This window comes from Typopeltis vanoorti, chromosome 1 (genome assembly GCF_054136105.1).
Source record: "Typopeltis vanoorti isolate ZY-2024b chromosome 1, IOZ_Tvanoo_1.0, whole genome shotgun sequence".
In the NCBI taxonomy this organism is placed as follows: Eukaryota; Metazoa; Arthropoda; class Arachnida; order Uropygi; family Thelyphonidae; genus Typopeltis; species Typopeltis vanoorti.
The window spans coordinates 43892990-43905445 of NC_143549.1; the positions used below are offsets into that span (position 1 = coordinate 43892990).

The 12456-nt window shown below is 35.0% G+C and overlaps 1 protein-coding gene and 1 pseudogene across 1 annotated transcript in view; one reads left to right on the forward strand and one right to left on the reverse strand.

The window, feature by feature from the left end:
* Positions 1-12456, forward strand: part of LOC150109937 (proton myo-inositol cotransporter-like) — a 373837-nt gene that overhangs the window by 101881 nt on the left and 259500 nt on the right. The window lies entirely within an intron of this gene.
* Positions 2962-5156, reverse strand: LOC150109938 (N(6)-adenosine-methyltransferase subunit METTL3 pseudogene; annotated as a pseudogene).

Consider the following 12456-nt stretch of genomic DNA (forward strand, 5'->3'; position numbering starts at 1 on the left):
TGCGTAGATGAGGACTAGGTAATCTGAATAATAAATCGCAGCCGCACTACTTGTAACGTTCTCTGAAAAGACTTAAGCACTCCGCGATGAGAAACTGTACTGAAAAACAAGTTTATCCATGACACCAAAGATTCGTATATGTTTAAAATCTACAAACAAGTAAGAATTTACTTGTTTATTTAAATTGATCTGTGTGCGTTTCATTCATTAATTGGTATGCGTTACGATAATTTCTAAAAAATTAAATAAAGCTTGATAAAGATTTGAGATTGAGGGCTCAGGAAAACGTCTATTAAAATTGGACGGGTGTGGGGAACTTCCTACATAAATTTTGGAAAGTAGAAATTTCAGAATAACCACTAAATTTTTTAGCATCGTTATTTGTTAACTACCACTAAGTGGTGCCACTTATGATGATTGAAGTGATTTTCATTGCATTTCGTTTTGTATCGCAGTGCTGTCGAATACCTATAGAGTTGGATGGTGGGCCGCTTTTTTATAAATATATGATAATTTAAAATGTCACGGAAATCTTTGAGCTCTTTTAATTCTTCTTCTTCTGCAGCTTATCCCACTTAAGTAGGTTCACTGTTTTTAGCGAGTCTCCTCCACATCCTCCTTTCTTGGGCTGTAACTACATCCAAGTTCCTTATCCTGAAGTCCTCCACCACCAGCTCCCGCCATCTCTTCTTTGGCCTCCCGCGCTTCCTCCTCCTCCCCTGCATCCATCTGCATGACCTTTCTTCCTACATATTCGTCCTCCCTTCTCATCACATGACCAAACCATCTCAGACTTGCCTCCTCTATCTTCGTTCCTAAGTTCATAACTTTCACCGTTCCCCTTACATAGGTCATTTCTCAGACGATCCTTTCTGGTCACACCGTACATCCGCTTATGGAGTGCGTCATCTGGTCTCACTACTGTCCTGTAGATTTTGCCTTTTAAATTGATCGGCACCCTCTTATCGCATAGCACTCCAGCCATCTCTTTCCAGTTTCTTCATCTAGCTTATATCCTGCATCCCACTTCCTTCTCAGCCTCACTATCCTCTTTCGTTGTTGAACCTAAGTATCTGAAGTCCCTAACCTTCCTGATGACATTTCCTTCCAGCTCCAGATCTGTCTCTTGGCTGCCATCCACGTTGCAACACATACTGTCTTACTTCTGCTTCTCATATCTCTTAGTATTTTCCTCCATCTTTCTGGCTTAGCAGCCACTTCTTCTCTTGATTCTCCACACAGCACGATGTCATCCGCATACAACATTGTCCAAGGTGCGTCTTCTCTCACCTCCTCCGTCACCACCTCCATCACAATATTAAACAGGAACGGACTCTTTTAATTAATAGTAGAAATAAAATTGCACTTAATAAGAGTACTGTAACAGATTTATTTCGCTTAAAATTCCATGTCCGCTTCCATTCTTGTTGAGAGAGAGCTGAGAAAGCAGATGGAATTCCAAAGTGGCTATTTAACTAAAATTGTTAGAGTTGAGAAAATTCTCCACTGAAATTTCTGTAAACAAGTATATCATAATAAAAATGGTAATAAAAACAATGAGTCAAGTAATGACCTCCAAAAAAAAGTAATGCACCCCCCCCCATTTCAAGAGCTTTGCGTAATTTATGGACAATCCATTTATCTACCTTCTTTAGTTCTGTCGTTTGCGAATTAAACTGCATAAACTTATAATCAAGTACATTTTTGGCGGCAGTGAAAAAGTATCGGGATTGATTCTGTGAAATTCAGAAATTGTCTGTAGTTAATCCCCATTCTTCTGCACATATATATCATTCTTATGACTGGACTAGTGAGATTTCTTTTGATCCAAAAACTGCTGCACAAATTATGCAGGCGCATCATGTAGTTTTATTAATTTGCGTCATATTGCTTATGTGAAACCATTATCATGAACGTTCAGTTTAAGAATAAATACTTGTATATTGTTCTATTCATTCATTATAAGGTGATATCGATGACGTATGACTAGTCATCGACTGAAATGTATTAATAAATAATCCTTCAAAATATTTTAAATATAATACTTAAGCAACTGTTTGCGGTATCCTACATCTGGAACAACATTACATTTTTATGTGCATTGTCAATTACAAGGACCATTTTTTTCTTTACTTCATTGCATTGTTTAAATAAGCTTTTTGGTAGCTCAGTCGGTATAGACGAAGCTCTTTGGTAGGCAAGATCTAGGTTCTATTCCCGTCCATGACGTGAGGAATGTTTCAGTGGTTGGTAGATTTCTGAAGACAAATATTAATAGTTTTTTTCCGGTAAAATTTTGATTTTCATCTTTCTGTGATTTCAAGTATAAACCATGTATTTATTCGTGCATTTCTGATAGTATTTCCCTTGTAGTGAATTTAAAAATGCCTATTGCATGATTTTGTTGATGTTCTGACATCTTTTTTACTTGAAGAATAGTGGCATAATTATAGAATCCAATTGGTGTTGTCATAAAGATGAGCTGTTATTATTATAGCACCTCCAAAAACTCATCGAGGGAAGACACCTGATCTACAGCTTCCCGTTCCCATCACTTAATCCACCAACTACAGCGAACCGCCATTACCTACACCAACTCCATCTATTGCCCACCATCACCACTAGTATTTTTTTCTGTAAATTGCGTGTGTATTCAAGGCCGATTTGTCTGTTTGCGGGAATAAAAAAAATCGAGTTTCTGGGAGAAAAAACCCTGCTACCATCGTATGAGATCGGTTAACTCACTTTCTATTGAGAGAGGGAAAAAAATAAAGATTCCCCTTGTCACGACAAGAATCGAACTTAAGCCTTTTCGATGCGAAGGGCGCAACGTACAGTCGTTCTTCCAGTTGCGCTACTTTTTTTTTTTTTTAATTATGACTGCTTTTTTTCCAAATTAAAATAATAAATCACAGTTTACAATAATCAAATGACAAATCTACATTTATTTAACAATCCATTTTAATCAGTTTTTTTCATGCAATTACCATCAGGATATAGTTTCCGAAATTCATCGATTAAATAATGATCAATAAGGCTAACACCATCTAGCCGATTACCTAATGCAGGGGTTCCCAACCTTTTTGTTTCCTAGAGCACATTCTAAAATACCGATAGGACGACGAGCATCATCTATTTTTTCAAGCAATTTTTTTTTTAATTCTTGTGTTAAATGATTACATACAAAGTTTACATTATAATCAAATGTTTTATTACTTAAAAGTTTACATTATATAAAAATGTAAATATATGTATGTAAGTTAGTGTGATCTTTGGCATTGCATTTCATTGGCCAGTGCTTCATAATTAGGAGAATATGATGTTCATTCCAGTTTAAGAACTGGAATATCAACTTCGAATGCGCGTCTACTTTACATTGTGTGCGTTTAATATTCGTCATGTGTCATTAACGCATGCGTCATATAGCATGCCATGAATTGTTGCGTGATTATTTCAAACTATACGCCACACGGTTGAACAGCGGCAGGCACACACAAATTGGTCAACGGGCGCCATGGTACCCACGGGCATATGGTTGGGAACTCCTGACCTAATGTTGTCCAATTGGGCTGAATATTATGGGGCCGACCAAATAATTCAATCTTTCGTGTGCCAGGTGAAAGTCTTGCAATAATTCCATGTATTTCATCAGGTTTATGACTAGTGGCTCGTACTTCTGCTACAATTACATCACTATCTAGTCCACGATTAATATCTTCTGGATTACCTTTTAACACCAACCAGACAACAAGGCGAGATCCTGGATCCCATGATTTAGCCAATGTCCTGTTCTTCCAGTTCGAATAATCCTTTTTAGCTGATTTGTTTTAATCCAAATTATTTCATCACATCCTTCATACCCCCATAGCTCTACCTGTTACCCATAAGAAAATAAGTCCATCTTGAAGACTCGGTACATTTAAATGCCTCATTTCGTCATCAGACATTGTTCCATAAGGGAGTTCCACGTGAATATTCCATGGTGGATCGGCCATTATCACAGAAAACTTTCCCAATATAGTCATATCAAAATATCGTAAATCACACTGAATCCACTGTGCAGGACAGAGAACAGGAAGTTTACCATCATGATTTATTTTTGAGGGCAGTATTGCTAACTTCTGACATTTGGAAACTGGAATTGTAACAGTAGAATAGTCTACTTCATAATGTACATATTTGCAAGTATCCATGTGAAAACAAGTGTTTAAAAAAGAACAATCGCCAAGAGATTCATCTGTATGAGGTTGAATAATCTTTTTGAAGTGGAGCTTGTTACATGGTTGTAACATATGACACTTTAGTACATTCTTCTTTTGTTCCATGGGGGCAAAATTCCTGTACTTAGGCTCCTCCCTGTGATTGAAACTGTTCAACTAAGGATCTTTCGTTTGCTGTGGGTTTGCTCAGAAGCTCAAAAATTTCTTCTCCTACTCTTTTACTTTCTTTCTCTCTGGTAGATGTTTTAAATAAAAGACTTTCAATACCGTCATAATTTTTTGTTGATTTGTCATTTTGATTTGCTACTTTCGCTTTTTTTGTATTTAGCTCATCATCAGATTTATCACATTTTCGTTTTTTATTATCCTCTTCCTCCTTGTGTGGATTATCTTGGCTGCTGGCAAGATCAACTGACACAGCATACAATTTAGTATGTTCTGTAGAAGAAACTTCAATGCAGCTTTTGCCTTCAGGAGTAAATTTTTCAGTTACTTTTATTAATTCTTGAGCAACAAATTTCTGAAGTAAATTTTCAACAACAATGTGAGGTACACCTCTGTTTAAAGATTTAGTTAGTGAAGAAGCTAAATACCTAGAATCAGTAGATAAATTATGTGATACATCACATAAGCATAATAATAATTTTTGTTCCACCTCTGGTTCAACTTTAAAATCGGACGGGGCTGATGTTTCTTCTTTGACGGTCTGCTGAAGACTTGGATAGCACTGTTACTTCTTGGACTGCCTGTTCCTCCAAAATCACTGACACTTATAATTAATCCCTCACGTTCCTTCTTTCGTCTCTGAAGTCTTTCTCGAGGAATACTTTGTCTAGATTTAAAGGCTTGAATGTCACTCCAAGTATCAGACATCTCGGAAGAAAAGTTCTGATAAGCTATTTCAACTGGTTCAGTTTCTTATAAATACGTGAAAACACATATTGCTTTTTTTGATCTATGCACAGCACATAATGCTAGTTACAAACATCGTAAAAACACATTACGAGAAATCCAATTGACATAACTATTTAAAAACTGCACTGGTTTCCATAAATTAAGAAACCGAGAAAATTTGTGATAACTCGGCGGGAAAAAAAAAGCATGAAAGGTACAATTGTTTTATTAAAAAAAAAAAAAAAAGTGACGCCTTCTCTTTATCGTATACATGTGGTGCTGTAAGATAATGCCATAAAAACGAGGTTTTGGGGTGGTTTCCATTTTGTGCTTGTAGAATTCTTGGATATAGAGGCTAGCCAAAGTAAAGCTAATGTAGCGAGATGGTTGCATGTGAGTCGTTCCGTGATTCGCAGACTGCGGAACTAATTACAACAGTCATGGAGATACAGTGAAGGAAGGCCACAGTCCACAACTGCAGTGGGTGACTGATATTTCCAGTTACTTGTTCGAAACAGCAGTGCTACCCTGAATCAGCTACGATCTGACCTTCCCCGCGTCAGCTACAGGAACATTGATATTTGCTTCCACTATGTACAGAATGCTTCATGAAGGTGGTCTGTATGCTAGGGGACTTGTAGTCTACATGCCCCATCCCTACTTTACAGGAAAGAACGTTTGAAATGGGCCTGGATCGTCAACCTTCACGTCAACTGGATCCAAAAACAATGATGTCATTTTACAAATGAGTCCCTCTCAGTTTACAGAAAAGCGATACTATACATGCTCTGATCTGGAAAGAAACGGGTCATTCCATGATCCTTCTAATATCCGTAAATCTGTAAAAGGGATATTTATGGTGGAGATAGTGCGATGGTTTGGGAAAGCATCTCGTTGGTGGACGCACAGAGTTGTTCTTCGAAGAACCATGAATGCTGCAACTTAGAGACGAGATCCTGGATCCTATCTTCGTCCGTATGCGGGTGCAATAAGGAATACATTTATCTTACAGGACAATAATACTCATTCTAATCGAGCGAAGTTCGTGGATAATATCTTTAAGATAGTGGTCGACGATCAGTTCTCCTGTCCTTAATCTTTTATTGAGCATGTCTGGGATGCTCTATGTAGAGACGTGTTGCTCCCCCCCCCCATAAAGCCGCCAAGAATTTAAAGGAGCTTTGCAGAAGCAGTGACTATTACCCACTGGGGTCCCGAATGCATTATAAACAGTAAAACATCGTTGTGCACTGAATAGGTGATCGCATTCCTTATTGAGGCACTTTGATAATCTCGCCTTGATCCCTTGTTTTTGATTGTTTTCATGTACCCATTTGTTGTTGAATTAAACTTTTTTTTAGGATTTTTGTGAGCTTTTTTTACACACACATCATACTGCTTTTCCCCGAATTGTATAAAAATTCATTATGCAATTTTTGGGTAATCCTGATTTTTCTGTTTCTTAATTTATGGAAACCAGTGTATTTCGTATATTTTGCCGTGTTTCAATATAGATCAGTTCCTTACTTTATTGAAGGCGCCTTTTGGCGTTCAGTATTGCATTTGTTGAACGTGGTGCTTAATTTTTCGCTAGTATAAAGAATACTTTATCGGTTCACCCATTAATAATAACTTAGCGTTAAGAATCTACTTTACTTTACACTTTCTTTTTTTTTTTTTTTTTCAGCACTTACGTAGAGAATCGAAATGGCGATTGTTGAAAAACGAATTGTAATACGAACATAACAGACACCAAACGGCAGATATCTTTCAGCAGTTTGTTCTTTCCGAAAGCACGAAAAGTAAATTTTTCATTTCTGTGAGGCTGCACAGATGATTTTGATGACTGATTTTTGGAAGAGTAATTTGTCATCTATTTATATGTCAAGCATTTTTGTTTTTCTGCTTCTCTTGCCTCTATTTCGAGCATAATTTCAGTAAATTTTTCATTATACTTTAAAAAGAAATCTTGTTAAATGTTAAATTAAGTGCAGTAAGTTTTTTATGTATACTTGGGGTTGTTTTAGAGTTGGAGAGAGGCTTAACTGTTAATCCCTGAATTCGTTATGAAAGGATGCCCTTCTGGATAATAAATGCTCGTTAATCCTCATTCGTATGTAAACATAGATTGCCTAGTCTTCTAATCTCATGTCGTAAGTGGTATTAATCGCTTATCTAATTATGTTGCTCTGTTTCTCTCCAGTTTGTCGTATTTCACGCTTGCATGACTATATAAATTTGTTTTATTAGTTATTAATTCTCCGAGTGCGTAATAATTTCATTCTAGACGTTCTCTCATTAGAGCATCAGTAGCTCCCCATCTTTGCACTTAAAGCGCAATTCATTTTGTAGCAATAGGCGGCAATGATAATCTGACTGTTTAAATGTAAGGATTGGTATCTTAGACTCAGTTATCAAAATTAAAATACCACTGATAGTGGTAATTACAATCGACTACCACAATTAAGATTATGCACTTCCTGTAAAATAGTGATGATGTAAAACTGCAACTCTTTTTAAATTGTCATTGTTTAATCGATTGCTTAATTTATAATAAATATTGTATTTCATGCTTCATGAAATGAGCTGTATTTTGCCTAATAATGAATATTTAAGGAAGTCGCATAAAGATAAATTAAAACTTTGAGCTGTTTACTCAGGAACGGAGCAACTTTAGTATATGCACTGTTGTCTACCTATAAATAGAACGATTTCATAACTTTTAATAGTACTATAAAAATTTGTAGACTTGTTAGGAAAGCGGGGAGAGGAGGGAGGAAATTTAATATTCGTTTAATTTTAAAGTTTGTTTTCGACTAGTTTAGTTTATCCAGCTAAGCCATTCACGTACACAATGAAACAAATATTTAGTTTTTTTTGGAGAATATTCTCATTGAAAAAGAGGTTTTCAAAAACTATCTAAGAAAACAATAAGTAGAACGCCTTAGAATAAAAAGTTCATCAAATGGTAGAGGAGGGTCCTCTGGGTTAATCCTATAAATTGTAAACCGGTAAAAAAAAAAAAATCAAAAAACTTCACAACAAATTCAGCAGAGGATCGATTCATAATTAAATCAGGAGTCAATCCTGTGCTGAATTTGTTCAATCTCTCAATCAAAAGGAATCATTTTCCTTTTGATTGAGAGACAGAAGGTTGCTAGAGAAGTATTCTGCTCGAATTCGGAACCTGGAAAGTTAGCCTTGATAACCGGATAGCAGCTTGGACTGATGGCATATTCTTATTCAGTTGTCACCTACCTTCGAGTGGCAGTCACAACAGCCTCCTTGTTGTCTTGTTCCTGGAAAGAATCCCGATTTTAATTTCCCTGCATCGTGAAAGAAATTCAGGTGGATGCATGTGTTGGGTGTTTTGTAATTGTTTTAGCAGCCGCTGTAGTATACTACTCAGGTCATGCTCACGGTGACCATTGTACCGATTAAAGTAGTGTATTCCTTATATTAACTTCAACCTGTTAAATTGCTAGTGTGATTTAGATTTCTCTTTTACATTAGGACCTTTAATCAATCCGATATACTTGTGAAAGTGCATAATTTGATCGTGAAATAATTTTAAAGAGTTTTGTTCAAATCATATGTAGACTCGTATTAAGCATGATTATTAATCAAGTAGTTACAGATCTTGGAAAAATCAAAAAGGCGTTCTCTTTTTTTTGGGGGGGGGGTATACATGTAGCAGCTAGATTGAGCATTAATAACATGGAGCATTAATAACCAATTTATTTGGAGTAATAACATAAAAGCAAATAAGCGACTCTCCTGAAGTTTATTCATTTAATTTGAGCTATCCAAATTAAGTTGTCATTTCCATGGAAGTTGTTCAAATCTTAATTTGTTTAGTCATTACAGTTTAAATTGGAAATGAACATCGCCGATTGCGCGGACTCAAATAACTCTTTTTCATTTGAAGTTTGATTTGCGAAAAACTTTTTCTTACAGAAAATATTGCAGTAAAAAATATTTTCAGTAAATTCAATTTAAAAAAAAAAGGAATGGAATCAACACAAACTGTTATTTCAAATTTATGCTATAGGATTCTTCATAATTCAGTGCGATCTGCTTACTTCTCTTGTCATTAAAGCTAATAATCGCTTTTTTATATATTTTCTTAGACTAACTGATTACCTGTCGAGCTTTGACATCACTTTGTCTTGTTTTAGTGCTAATAATAATAAAAGCTTCACTTCTAGCACTTTCAGAAAAGGTGTGCTTTTGATAGGAAATATTTTCCTTAAATTCGAAGCAGGACCGTAAAGAGAGAGAGAGGTTTTTCAACTGAAGGTGAGTTAGCCTCTAGCCGAATTTGCCTTTACATAATTCGAATTCATCGGATTTTTTTTTAATCGGGTGGAGACTGGCATTTTTTTTTTTTTAAATTGAATTCTATGAAAATGTTGTTTCATTATAACCATCCTAAATTGATGAAAATGAATAATTGGAATTACAACGTAATTTTTAAGTGTTATGAAATCAGTAAATTTGATTATGATCAACGTAAGCTTATCCTTGCGTAAACCAAACTCGCGGTTGCGTTCCTCTGCCAAAGATATGAATCCTTTATCCACATCCGATGCTACGATTTCATTTTTATAAAAATGAAACATCGAAGAATCATTAATTTAGTCTGTGGACATGTGAGAAATTTGGATCATTACTCAAGTTTTTGGAGGTAACGTCATTAATAAAATAACCGAGATGTGATGTAGTGCAGGCTTCTCCTTGAGGAAAACGATGTAATTATAAATAAATATTGGTCCATGAGATACCGTTCCTCTTGAAGGGATGAAATTATTCTTATGAGGTTTTAAGAATGACAAATAGTAAAACGGAGAATTAGACCGTGTATTTGCAGTTCCATTAATGCCATGTAGTCCATCGCAGTTCATTAGTTTGCGATGTGCAAATGGTAAAGGTAACTAGTTTCATTTCCGCTGCTTTCAGAGAGAAAATATATTGCTGATTACATTGGGATTCCGAAGGGCGCGGAAGAGAAAATAGAGATAAAGATAAGGCCGAATTAAAAAAAAAAAAAAGAGTTGATGGCAGTTTTCGATATGCGTCTGATAAGACTGCTACAAAAGACTTCATTTGGAATCTTGCTTCGGAAAGCTGTCATCCTTTTTATGGAAATGAGCAAGTATAGATCAGTCTGAATTAAGCGTAGTACAGTTTGCCAAAATGCTAATGTAATTCGACTAATAAAGAAAACCCTTATATAATTTCACATTAATCAATATTTTAAAAATCTAACTACACATATTTAAGATAAAATTAATATTTTGCCATCTCGGAGACTACGTTCTTACTCAATGGTGTATCTAGGACGTTCTTTGGAATGGAAATGAGTTCTGAAAATATTTGAATGCAAATTCAGAAAATTAGCATTTCTAAGATGGCGTTAAGTCCACTGTTAGTCCATAATAGCACACTTAAGCCTGCGTAGATTATTTATCAATCTATATCAGCAAAAATTTCACTCCATTCCTTAATTATAACAGCTTTTGATATAGCTAAGGAGTGCTGCTACGGATGAATTCTCGCACAGCTCTTTATTATTCTTTCATTTCATTTTTCATTCTTTCCATTCCGGGATTAATTTAGTTCTGAACCTCTCAGTTCATTAGTATGACATGCTTTTCTCACCCTTTGGTGTAGAATTGTTTCAGTACTGGTAGTGTTGCATAATCCGCGATGTAATGATAATAGCAAAATCCAACTGTCTGAAGAGTGTCTGTCTTTCTTATAAAGTGGTTTCTGTATTATCTTGAAATAAAATCCACACGTATATGAGTATATACTTTCATTAATGCATATAGTGTGCGAGGTGAATGATAATTAGGGTATGGATATTAATTCAGGATACTAAACCATTAATTTCGTACTACAGAAATTAAATTTGCTCAAAAATTTATGTTATAAGGCCAATCGATAAAAAAAAAATTAAGTGCTTAAATATATATTCACGCAGATACATTTTTGTATTTTTTCTCAAATTAAAACAATCTGTATAGTCAGGTGCAATGCCGTTGCGATTAAAAAAAAATGATAGGGGACGAGCTTTACTTGACATGTCAAAAACCGTATTTGAAATGTCCTGTCAAAAATAGGAAACATGCTACTACATGAATACATGTAAACACAGGAAAACATGCTAGTATTTTGAAAGTGATTAGATGGCATAACACGCTCCATTTGGTCATTTTTTTTCTTTTGAAAATGATATATGGAGAGAATGATTACTGATATGGGATTACAGCAAAGAAAATAAAAACGGCATATTTTGTGATCCTGACATACTATTTTACTTTTCTGTTGACACGCCCCTTACTTATTGTTGCAACTTTTTGATAGAATGTCATTCACTGATTTCGTAATCACATTTAGCTCGTTCTTTTGTCATATAATGACAGTTATTGGACTCTAAGTTGCGGTGTGTGTGTGTGTGTGTGTGTGTGTGTGTGTATATATATATATATATATATATATATATATATATATATATATTTCAGACAGCAGTTTTTGATGCGTTCATCTGTTTACGTACTTTGTTGTATTGCACAAAGTTTATTCCGTTACATCTGTCCTCCTATTATGTTTGATTCATTAGAATTATGTTATTTTATACTTTGGATCGTTTGATGCATTCTTATCCCTGTTTATAGCAATTTATATTTTGAAAAGGTATGTACAGGGGAATGCAATAGTTCTTTTGATGAGCGAATTGCATGCTTTGTGCCATATGCAGTATCCCGAAATATGTCCTTATAGATCCATTAGAGTAGGTAGAACAGGGCAGAGAGCTAATCACTACATCCGTACAGACATTCTCCTAGGACGAATTTATGTCTGTGTAGGTAAGTCTTGGCATCTCATTTGTTATTTTAAATTTACCGTAGATTTTAATAAAGTCTTAGCTTTCGTTATTGGAATTGTCAAACGATAAATAAGGATTTATTTGAAACTATTTCCATTGGTGAGAAACAACCCTGATGTCGAACATGCCCTTAAAAACGTTTAAGAGTATGCCTAATGTTTATAATATTAATTTATTTTAATATTTGTTAACGTTCTAAAAAATCACTAGTGGGAAATTATAATTCTGGTATTTTGATGTCGTAACATTTACTTCTCTTTTACGAATATTAAGTGGATGTTTCATGTTTTCGATTTCCCTTAAGGTAGAAAACTCGTTTAAATTTTCTTTAAGCTTTTAAAAAAGCTTCCCTATCATGGAAGGATCCCGAAGATTACATATATAGGAATCTTATTTTGAATATCATGCATTGCTTTATTTAAACACAACTTAATCCATAACTTTTTTTTT